Genomic DNA, 11704 nt, shown 5'->3' with positions numbered 1-11704 from the left:
TTTTTCCTTTACCCAAGAATTGTAACGAAGGATGTCTTTCAAACACCTATATAGTTGAAATGTAACTTCGTATCGTACCTGAGCTCTGTGAACTAAACTATGAAGGGTTCAATAACTAAAAAACTAAATATACATGTGTCCCAAGCATGTATCATGACGTTTCTACCCTTACGTAGTGTGTATCACGTATTAAACTGCTTCACTTTAAAAACAAAAGCAAATTGTTCGCGACGCGATGTTGTTTGTGCTATCTCATAGATTTCTCTAGTCTGTTGATAACACAAACTTTGCAAAAATTGTGCGAATGTACTGGTAGGTTCTTCGGAGACGGAGCGCGCGCGAAGATAAAAATCAAAATAGATTTGGCTTGGCGCCGCGTAGCACCAAACAATGTTAGAAACTGGGTCGACAATCTGTTTACACGACGAAAATGCGGACAGCCACGCGAGTACAATATAGGTTTTATCTTACCATCCATCTAACCTTTCAGTGCCGTGATAGCGCAGTGGTTAAGAAGGCCTCCTACTAGGGAGGTCGGGGGTTCGATCCCGGGTGCGCACCTCTAACTTTTCAGAGTTAGGTATGATATCACTTGCTTTAACTGTGAATATCGATCAATTCAATCAATTAATCAATCAATTATCTTTATTGCGAATTTGGGTTAGTTTAAAGATCTATGCATTGATGACTGTGATGAAGGAATACATCGTGAGGAAACCTACATGCCTGAAAGTTCTCCATGATGTTCTCAAAGGGTGTGACTTTGAAAGGTCCACTTGGCCAGCGAGGCGGACTGAGGCCGAAACCTTCTCATTCTGAGAAAGGATCCGTGCTCAGTAGTGGGCCGGCGATGGGCTGATCAGAAGAACCTGTAGCGGATGCTGTTTCTTTCGGAAGATTTACTTGTTACACCATTTCAGGAGTCAAGTGCAAACTCAAATGTCTTTATTTCATTTCAGCTATATAGCTTATGGTGCTGTGTCGAGATTACCATAGGTTCGGAAAATAGAAACTACTGAGAAAATCCGCCAAGAAACAGATTAAATGCTGTGTAATGATAAAACAATTAGGATGACAACTTTTTACGATCAAAATAAAATGAAATACATCATTTGGGATGCTTTGAACAATTTTGCTTTTTGTTTCCTAGAATAAGCTCTGGCCCTGGCAAGATTTGATGACAATTCTAGTAGAATTTAGTCATTCAACTCAAAACTTCATCGACAGTGAGGTCATAGGAACTGATTCAAGAATTCGGTGAAAGTTATGACTGAAAAGTATGACTGAAATAGATATTATACATATACCGTCCTAAACTAAGCCTCATTGGATTTTACGAAATCAGATTGATGTGCCCGAAGAAAGAACTCGTTTTCTTTAAATCACCTGAGGTTCAACCCAAAATATGGCCGGTAATCTTTTTAAATAATTATTTACCTTCCAATCAAATCATAATACTTACCTATCTGTTATAAAGATTTGCATCATTGCCATCTTAACTATCATAATATCAACTTGTGGAGATCCTTTGGTACTTAAGCCTTATCTAATTCGCGCCACCACGCCCAGTCCTCAGCATTCCTTATACAGCCACTTCCTGCCGCCCTATTTTTCCCTAACTTCTCTCCTCCTTATATCTTCAGTTCATTTAGTATATAATAAATGCATAATACTAAAAGTTACAATCTTCGATTACGAATACGGAACAAGATAGGTCTGATGGCAAAAATCCACCTCGAAATGGAATGACAAAATTTAATCTACTCGACAAAATTTATAAGCCAGTTTCAAGATATCTTCAATCGTAAGTATTTCCTGCCCCAGCCAACAAATAATAAATAGTATTTATTACATAGGAGTAGCGGAAGAGTAATTAAAAGAAATTGCGTCTGTATTATTGAGTGAAATATCGAATATGTTTCGTTGTCGCCGGTGGCCTTGCCAAACCATCTTCACTTCCTCAATAGTTTGTCCACCTACAACCTGCTAGTTTGGTTATGTGGTTTTTGACATTTTATGAGAATCCAGATTCTTTATTTTGAAGGAAGCATTTATATATCGACGAAAACTTTTATTTTTTCCCAGCTTATGCCTTAAACATGATATTATGGGAACGAAGGACCCATTAATAAGGGCTATTACTTATAATTTATTATTGGTACTTATATCCCCAAATAAATATTTAATGAATCAAGTTTTTGTCTAGTACGTAAGTACGATAAACAAGCATAAAAGTTTTTCTTTTTGTTCTACTTATGTAAAAATCTTGGGCAAATTGCCAAACAATCTCATACCAATGTCATGTACCTATCTGATTCTAAAGTGATAATCTACCTAAGTTTTTAAGAAAATTGAAATCCATTATTCATGATATACCTAGTATTACCTATAATGATGATTTTTCTTAGGTATCGCTGTAGGTTCCCAGATCTTTTCGAATATGACTCGACTAGAGATCGAAATTTCGACTCTAGGTTTAACGGTTTTAAAAATATATAAAGTTAGCAATAATAACCGGAACCAATGACTTAAATGTACTGTATACCTATTCTCCAAGGCAAGGAGGAAACGAAAAGGCACCCATGTCGTATTTAACCCTCGTATACCATAGTTATTAAAAATTTTAATAAGTACGAAACCATATACTTTTAGATATAACGATCTCTATCAGTTTACATTTATTTCAATGGGTAGACTAATTATTATAATAAATAAAGGATGCCCGCGGCTTTGCCCACGTGGTTTTCGGTTTTTCAAAATCTCGTAGGAACTTTTCGATTTTCCGGATCAAAAGGTAACCTGTGTGTGTCCTTCCCCGAGATGTATCCCATGTCTGTACCTTTCATTGAAATCGGTTCAGCGGTTGGGCCGTGAAAACGTAGCAGACAGAAGTAGTAAGGGATTCGCCGGTTTTGCCCCAGGCCCTGGCCCCCTCCCATTCCTCGCTGCCTCAGCCCCCTCCGTGCCTCGGTCAAAACCTAAAAAAAAAAAAAAAAAAAAAAAAAAAAAAAAAAAAAAAAAAAAAGGTTTTGGGGTACGCTGAATCGATTGCGCTCACTCCCGACGTCGTATCTGTAACGGTTGCAAAGTTAGCTTTTCGTAAAACTAATCCCTAGTTCGTTATCTAATTGCTTAATCACCTACTAATGACGCTCTATTGTTCGCTGGCTCGATGCTTTATTGTATGGGTTTTAAAGGTTTTAAAATGGGTTTTATTTGCCTTCGAATATTGATATACATAACTCACAAAAATATATTTTTTTTCTACTGTATTTTTATTGAATAAATCTACAAAATCTGAACTTGTATAGTAACCCGTAAACATGAAATACAAATACATTATACAATATTCTCCATAAAGAAAACAAAAATCATAGTATTGTAGGTCCTCTCTATTTTACAAAATCTCGAAATAGTACTCATGTTAATTTATTATTAATCTCAAATAAAACAAACACGCACTATTGCTATATTAAAAATATGTCACGCCTAGTTAGCAAGCAAATTTCAAACCAAGAACATGCCATTTATTTATGTGATGGGTGTCTTTTACATTTTCCTACACAGGAGAGATTAGAAACCCACCAACAAAATGTGCTCATATCATTACAGAATTACCAAACAGTGAACTATCTAAAAAAAAAAAAAAAAAATTGGTTGGACAACCATCATCAAACAATAAAATAAAGTTTGATAAGCGTTTTTAAAACCAATAAATTCATGCTCAAACGATCCCTCTAAACATTTTACTGAGAATATTCAGAAATACGAAGTGTATAGTTTCGGATATTATATTAAATGTTCATACGATGATAGCCTTTCAAAATATGAAACATACAGCGGTCCAGATTGCACTAAAGTATTAGAGGACATAAAACTAATATGTAGAAAAAATACTTTTCAAAAACGTCCAAAACCACTAACAAAAGATTATGAAATAACTATTGCAAATTCTCATAACTGTCACATATGCGAATCAAGACTGATTGTCATATTCCTGTAATTTTACATAATCTTAGTAATTATGATGCACATTTCATTGTTCATTCATTAAATTTTACGGAAGGTGAAATCGAAGTAATACCTCAAAATAAAGAAAGATATATTTCATTTTCAAAAATATTAAATGTTAATAACCAACAGATAAGTTTGAGATTCATAGATTCTTTCAAATTTTTGCCGTGCAGTCTTGATATATTAGCAAAAAATCTCAATGATGATCAATTTAGATCGTTAAAAAGAAACTTTCTTAACTTTTTTAAAAGGTATTTATCCTTATAAAGACATGACTTCCATTGAATGTTTAAAATCATCATCACTCCCATCTCAACCTCAATTTTACAATTTGCTGTCTAATTCCCGTTTCCGATGATAATCATGCAAAAGATATTTGGAATCATTTTTCTTGTCAAAACATGTTAGATTATTCGAATCTGTATTTGCAAACGGATGTTTTGTTATTAACGGATATATATGAAAATTTTCGTGATATTTGCATCAAAACATATGGATTAGATCCAACTCATTATTACACAGCTCCTGGTTTAAGTTGGGATGCCATGCTTAAATATTCTCAAATTGAGCTAGAGTTATTGACCGACTATGATAAAATAGCTTTTATTAAAACTAGAATCAGAGGAGGCATATCTCAATGTAGCAATCGTTATGCAAAAGCAAATAATCAGTTTATGGAAGATTATGATAAGGAAAAACCCAAATCGTACCTAACATATTTAGATTTACCATGTCGCAGTATCTTCCAACAGGTGGGTTTGAATGGATAAACACTGAAACAAACTTTAAAGTATCAGACACATCGGATATTGGCTTTATTCTTGAAGTCGATTTGGAGTATCCTAATGAACTTCATGATTTGCATTCCGACTTACCTTTATGCCCTGAAAATCTTCGTATCGGGAATTCTAAAGATATCAAGTTAGTACCCAATCTTAATAATAAAACAAAATATAAAATTCATTATAGAAATCTAAAACAATGTCTTAGTATGGGTATAAAGTTAACTAAAATTCATAGAATATTAAAATTTAACCAAAGTCCTTGGTTACAAAGATATATAGATTTAACAACGAATATGCGAACTTTGGCTACCTCAGATTTTGAGAAAGATTTTTATAAATTAATGAACAATTCCGTTTTCGGCAAGACTAGGGAAAATATTGAAAAAATAGTCAATGTTAAAATGTTAACGCATTGGGAAAATCGTGGTAAAGTCTTAGGGGCACAAGACTTTTAATTGCTAAACCTGAATTCCATAGCTTAGCCGTTTTCAACGATAACTTGGTAGCAATACAGTTGCGCAGAACCAAATTAACTTATAACAAACCAATTTATTTGGGTTTTTGTATTTTAGACATTTCTAAAACTTTAATGTATGAATTCCATTATAATTATATGACAAAAAAAAAATAACAAGAATATTAAGTTATTGTATACAGATACAGATAGTTTAATTTATCAAATTTATACAGACAATTTTTATGAAGATATAAAATGTGATCTAATTAATTATTTCGATACATCCGATTATAAACAAGTTAATATTTACGGCTATCCAAAAATAAATAAATAAAAGTTAGGGTTCTTTAAAGATGAAAATAATGGGAAGGTTTTGACCGAGGCACGGAGGGGGCTGAGGCAGCGAGGAATGGGAGGGGGCCAGGGCCTGGGGCAAAACCGGCGAATCCCTTACTACTGACAGACAGACAGACACACTTTCGCATTTATAATATTAGTATGGATTAGAGGCACATTCACATACAAAGCGTCGTTGACAGACATTAAAATGATGTCTGCGCCCTACTTCCATATAAATTGGGCTACCACGTGGTTCGAATATTTCGCAAAACAACGCGCAACGAGTGAATTTTAACAAATTGACACTTCAAACGTATTGTGGCCATCGATGTATAAGGATAAGTCATTCCCATATAAATCTGTTTACAAAAATGAGCCTATAAAAAATAAATATTACGTCATTGAACTCGTCAGTGAATTTGACGCGAGCGTCAACTCTCTATTATTAAAAAGAACAAGGATGGAATGGAGCTGTTTTGTGCAATATTTCGTCAATTTTTTTTGCGTTAAAAATATTATTAGTGCAGATATGAGCATGTAATGAATCTAACAAAGAATTTTCACAAATAATATGTAATAATATAAACCATAACCAAAAAAACTTCTGTAGTACGGAACCCTCTATCAATGCGGCAGCTTCGCCGTTGCGGATGCGGATGCCCGCAAAATCGCTAAAATATAGCTACGTGTATACGTACGACGTATACATACAAAATACACACATCGTTAAATAGTTAAACACATACATAAAAAATACATATAAGCATGTATACACTCAAACATACATATATAGTTTTCGCGACTTGCAACATCCGCATCCGCGTGACTATCCGCATTATGCGATTATTATTATTGTAGATGCAGATGTGGATGCCCAAATCAATGCGTAAGCTTCACAATTGCGGGTGACGATGCGAATATCGGAAACATCGCTAGTCTACTAGTACAAACATACATACATAGTAAAACAGTTAATTATATAGAAACATACATAGTTAAATACTTACAAACATACAATCATAGTTAAATATATTCATGATCATAAGTAGTCTGTCATACGCGAATAAAAAGTTTTACTTCAAAAAAAAATAACACTACTCCATTCTTTCTGTATTCCAATTGTACGATATTTTTGCGGCAAATATTTAATCATAGCAAAATTAAAAATATACCCAGCTTATACGTTAAATTAAATGAGAAAACGATATACTTACGAGTGAAATGTTATTCCATCTTTTTTTTGATGGATTTCCGTACGGTTTTTGCAAGATTTGACCGCACATGACGGCATTTTCGACAGTCAAAAACACGTGCGATACGATAAAGCGTGTGCGGCCGACTGATGCGTGATGCAGAGACTTTTGCCAATTCTCTTTAACTTGTGAGCGCATTTTTTTTCTTCGAAGGGCCCATCCATATACATCGGTGATTGTGGCACATTTTTACTCCCCTTTGTTTATTTAGTTATATTATGGTCTGGTCATGTTATTTTGAGCTACTTTTAAAATACTATCCAGAAACTAGGAAGGAAAAAAGGAAGGAAGGAAACGAAAAAAATTTGCTCGGATTACCTTGCTTCAGGCTGACTTTTCTATTCGGTGAGGGCTGACTAGCTGGACCTTACAAAAGATTCATTCATCTGAAAATCGTCCACTGCTGGACATACCTGGATTATCTAGATCTCTTGTAGGGAGTTGCGTAGGGACACCACGGTCTTTGTCGCCTGAATCCTGCAGCGGCTACCTAAGACTCATTTTATGTCATCTATCCACCTGGTGGGTGATGGTGGTGATTTGTGGGGATCAGTCTTCCAACGCGACGCTGCGCTTTCCGGACCGAGGTCACCATTCCATCGTTTTGGGACCCCAACATCTATCGATTTTTCGAACTAGGCATATGTATATGCCCTGCCCATTTCTAGTTGTCATTTCAACTTCGCAAATCGCAACCCGCTGAGCTGTGTCGGTTACTATGCTTCTTTTTTTTTTTCGGCTGAAGATATTGAATTCTCATAATGTCCTGTTCATAACTTTTCGGCCCTTGTATCTTCATTCTTAGACGTTGTGACTAAACAGGCATAACGACTTAAAGCTCCTCTAGCTACCGACTTAAATATCTTTGTAAGCTATCCGGTGAGCGCGGTGTAGGACATCCTCCAATCCACTGGATGGATGATCTGAACCTTCTTCAGCGGGAAACGGGTTGAGGAAGGCGAAGGACCGTGCTATCGCGAATCTGTCCAATACCGAGTACAACATTTGGTGGCGCGCTCTTGGAAAGGCATCCAGCAGTGGACACGTACAGGCTGATGGAATGGAATGGAAATATCTTTGAGTAGCTCCCATATTACAACTTGCAAACGACGAAAACAATTGTGAAATTTAGGTTAAACGTAGGAATAGATGTTTGTTGCGTCATCCTCGTTACGAACCGCCCTAAGTGGAAAAATATTTAAATTATATAGGCTACTGGCTCATACTTAATTGCTTCCGGAAGTCCAGTTAATAGCATAAAACTTGTAGCTAACACCTGGTCGAAAAAGTTTCAAAATTTTATTACTTCATCTTTTATTCTGCGTCGTAAATTCCTTACTATTGAGGGCCGCAAGACCGTAACCAATTTTCATGAATTATAATGGTAGAGGATTTTTTGGTATAATAATGCGGCTGGCTTCCAGACCGTTCCGTATTGTGTTATCATCATTAGCCTTACCAATGTTACCAATAGCAATGACATAAACTGATTGTTTATTAATAAGCTAAGAAAAATGGCAAAATCTCTAATCTATTTGGTACCAATCGTAGAGTCGTGAATTCTGAATTAATGGTAGGCGGTAGCGCAATGCTATATTGATTCAATCGGGAATCAAAATCTTTTTGTTGACGGGAAGGGAGAAATCTTAAAGATACCCAATCTCAGGGGAGAGATCGGATTATGTAGGACTAGCTGATGCCCGCGACTTCGTTCGCGTGGATGTAGTTTTTAAAATTCCCGTGGGAACTCTTTGATTTTCCGAGATAAAAAGTAGCCTATGTGCTAATCCAGAGTATAATCTATCTCTATTCTAAATTTCAGCCCAATCCGTCCAGTAGTTTTTGCTTGAAGGAGTAACAAACATACACACACACACACACACACACACACACACACACATACAACCTTTCGCCTTTATAATATTAGTGTGATTTCTACCCACTAAAACCCCCTCAGTGGCCATCCTCAGTGCATACTAAGAAGCTCCGGGAACAGTCGGGGAGCTCATCCTGGAGGTGGGAATCAAACCTGGGACTTTCCAATCATAAGGTCGGTGCATACTGCATACACAACTGCGCCAAAGAGGTGATGCCGCCTGTTGCATGTTGCAACTGACACAAATTATGCCGAAATGTCTTAGATCCATTACCCATGTTTGACTAGTTGCCCGGCAACTCGGGCATCTAATCAACCATGGGTAATGGACAACCCGGTTAGAATCTGTGATTTGTATGGAAGTTGCCGAGTCTATACGCACGAAGTTGCGGCGATTCCGTGCGCATAGTCACGGCGACTTTCTATATTTAAATTACAGAATCTAACGGTCGCCGCCAACTGAACTGAGTTGCCGGGCGACTAGTCGACCGTGCGTAGTGGCTCTTATGTAGACTTCAAAGTATAAAATTGTAGTTTGTTTCATCATCTTAATGAGTAAGAGGCGGTTAGCTGTTAGTATTTTGCAGTGAATAAGCCATAATGCGCGGGAAATGATGAAATTGTTAAAACATTTTACAAGATAAAGTTCGTTGAATCATAGTTCTATTTTTCACAATTTGAACACGAAACGTTAATTTAAAAAAAATTATAAGAGCAGAAGTTATTCTAGTAAAATTATATTTTTTACCTAAGCATAGAAATTGGAAGTTTTGAGCTGGATATTGCAATGTAACATAGGTAGACATCGATGGACATAGGGAAGCTAAGTAAAGATTACTTTTTATCCGAAAATCGAAGTTTCCACGAGATTTTTAGGGTTCCGTACCTCAAAAGGAAAAACGGAACCCTTATAGGATCACTTTGTTGTCTGTCTGTCTGTCTATCTGTCTGTCTGTCTTTCTGTCCGTCCGTCCGTCCGTCTGTCCGTCGGTTTTCGGGCTCCCGCTTGTATTAGGTAGCTATACCTATACTATAAAAAGAAAATAATATGTTATGAGTGTTATGAAAAAGTTCCCTCTATACTTTGGCCCCTAACTCCCCTAGTTAGTTAGTCGCCACAACAGACAAAAAATAATTTCTAATACAGCTAGGACTAGTAGGCGTCATCCTCATGCCGGAAGCCGCAGTCTCAATGCCAACTGGGCAGGACATTACGAGCAAATATACTACGCTTTATTGAAATGAGTTATGCTTTTACTGCTAAATCTAATCTAGCTTTAGTAAAACACAAGCTTGTTTATGTCCTATATTATCTAAGCAAGAGTATTTTACGAGTTACAGCATTTTATAATTTCCATTGTAGGTAGGTAGGTCCTACTTAGATTTATCTTTTCGATATCCAACTTACTTTACAGATTTTTTTTAAAATAAACAACCACTAATTAGGAATCCAGATTATGCAAATTTTACTGAAAGAAGACTCTTTTCGAGCTCAAGCCTAGCCCAGAAAATCAAGATCGCCAGTTAAGGCGGCAGTGACGTACGCGCGTCGCGGCTGGAGAGAATATCGTGCGGGGCGCTGCCGCGACGTGCAGTTCAGCTGCAGTTCAGTTCAAGTGCGTGGGCACCTTTACGATCTTTACCGTTGATTAATATCTTTAAACGGTGGTAGATGTGGTGCCGTCCTTCCTAGTCGGAAGGGTGAGGTCCGAAATCGATCCCAGGCACGCACCTAACCTTTCGGAGTTTGCCCTTAAAGCAATTAATTAGGCATCACTTGCTTTAACGGTGAAGGAAAACATCGTGAGAAAACCTTCATGCCTGAGTGTTCTCCATAATGATTCCCAAAGGTGTGTGAAGTCTGCCAATCCGCACTTGGTTAGCGTAGTAGACTACGGCATATTGTTACCTTCACTTCACTTATTAAGTGATCTGTGACCAGCCCGGCTAGCATAGGCAGTAGATAAAAATTATATCCCCGATTATATCCACTGATTTGTATGACATCAGTGGATATAATCGGGGGATATAATTTTTATCTACTGCCCATGCTAGCCGGGCAGGGGAGACTAGTGCTGCGGCCTAGTGAGACAGCGATGGGTTGATGATGATGATGATAATCTTTATAAGAGCTACTTTGCATTGCAATCCTACTTCTCATAGAAACCGAGGTACCTACGTAAGAATTCTACGAATGTCATGTCGCTATTTCGATTTTCGATTCAATCGCAATAAAAAATGTTTATGAGTCACGTAAAAAGATTCTCAATTTGTGAGACACGCATATGTGATCGGTCCGTCTGTAATGTCTAGCATTAGAGCATCAGACCACTCTCCGTGGGAGGAGACTGCGTGGTAGTCACTGACTCGTCATTCGATAGAATTCGTACGAGTTGGATTGGCCGTGCGAATATTCACAACTTGACTTTCCGGGTTCGTTAATCTTCCATGTTAATCGAGTCAGTGATCGGATTTGTTTTTATTTCTACCCATTTTTCGGACTGCTTTTGACAGACAGTTGCCCGCGACCTCGTCGGCGTACTATGTCTAATTTTCCGTGAGATAAAAAATTGTCCCATTATGAACACTTGAACAGTCTCACTTATTAGTACGGTACCTAAAGAATACCATATGGCCGAACTTCTAGGTACCTATACTATAGATATGACTTTCTAACCCCCATTTTATCCTCTTTGTAATTTTGTAAAATCCTTCCTAAGCTGATGCATAAGCTCTAGAAGAAATTAACGCCTATTATCGCTTAGCCGAAGTAGGTACTACTGAATAGGTAAGTAGGTATATTTATGTTTTCATTAATAAAGGTAGATATTGCCTAGGTATATTAACACATATTAATGACAAAATGACGTGAATACCTAATGTCCACGTAGAGGCGTGCCGGATGTTATTCAGTAATAATTCAGCTACGCAGTTGTGTTACCTAATTAATTCATTTAACTCGATCGTTAGCAAAAAAAAT

The sequence above is a fragment of the Maniola jurtina genome, chromosome 7 (genome assembly GCF_905333055.1).
Source record: "Maniola jurtina chromosome 7, ilManJurt1.1, whole genome shotgun sequence".
In the NCBI taxonomy this organism is placed as follows: Eukaryota; Metazoa; Arthropoda; class Insecta; order Lepidoptera; family Nymphalidae; genus Maniola; species Maniola jurtina.
Note: the sequence above shows the minus strand (reverse complement) of the source record.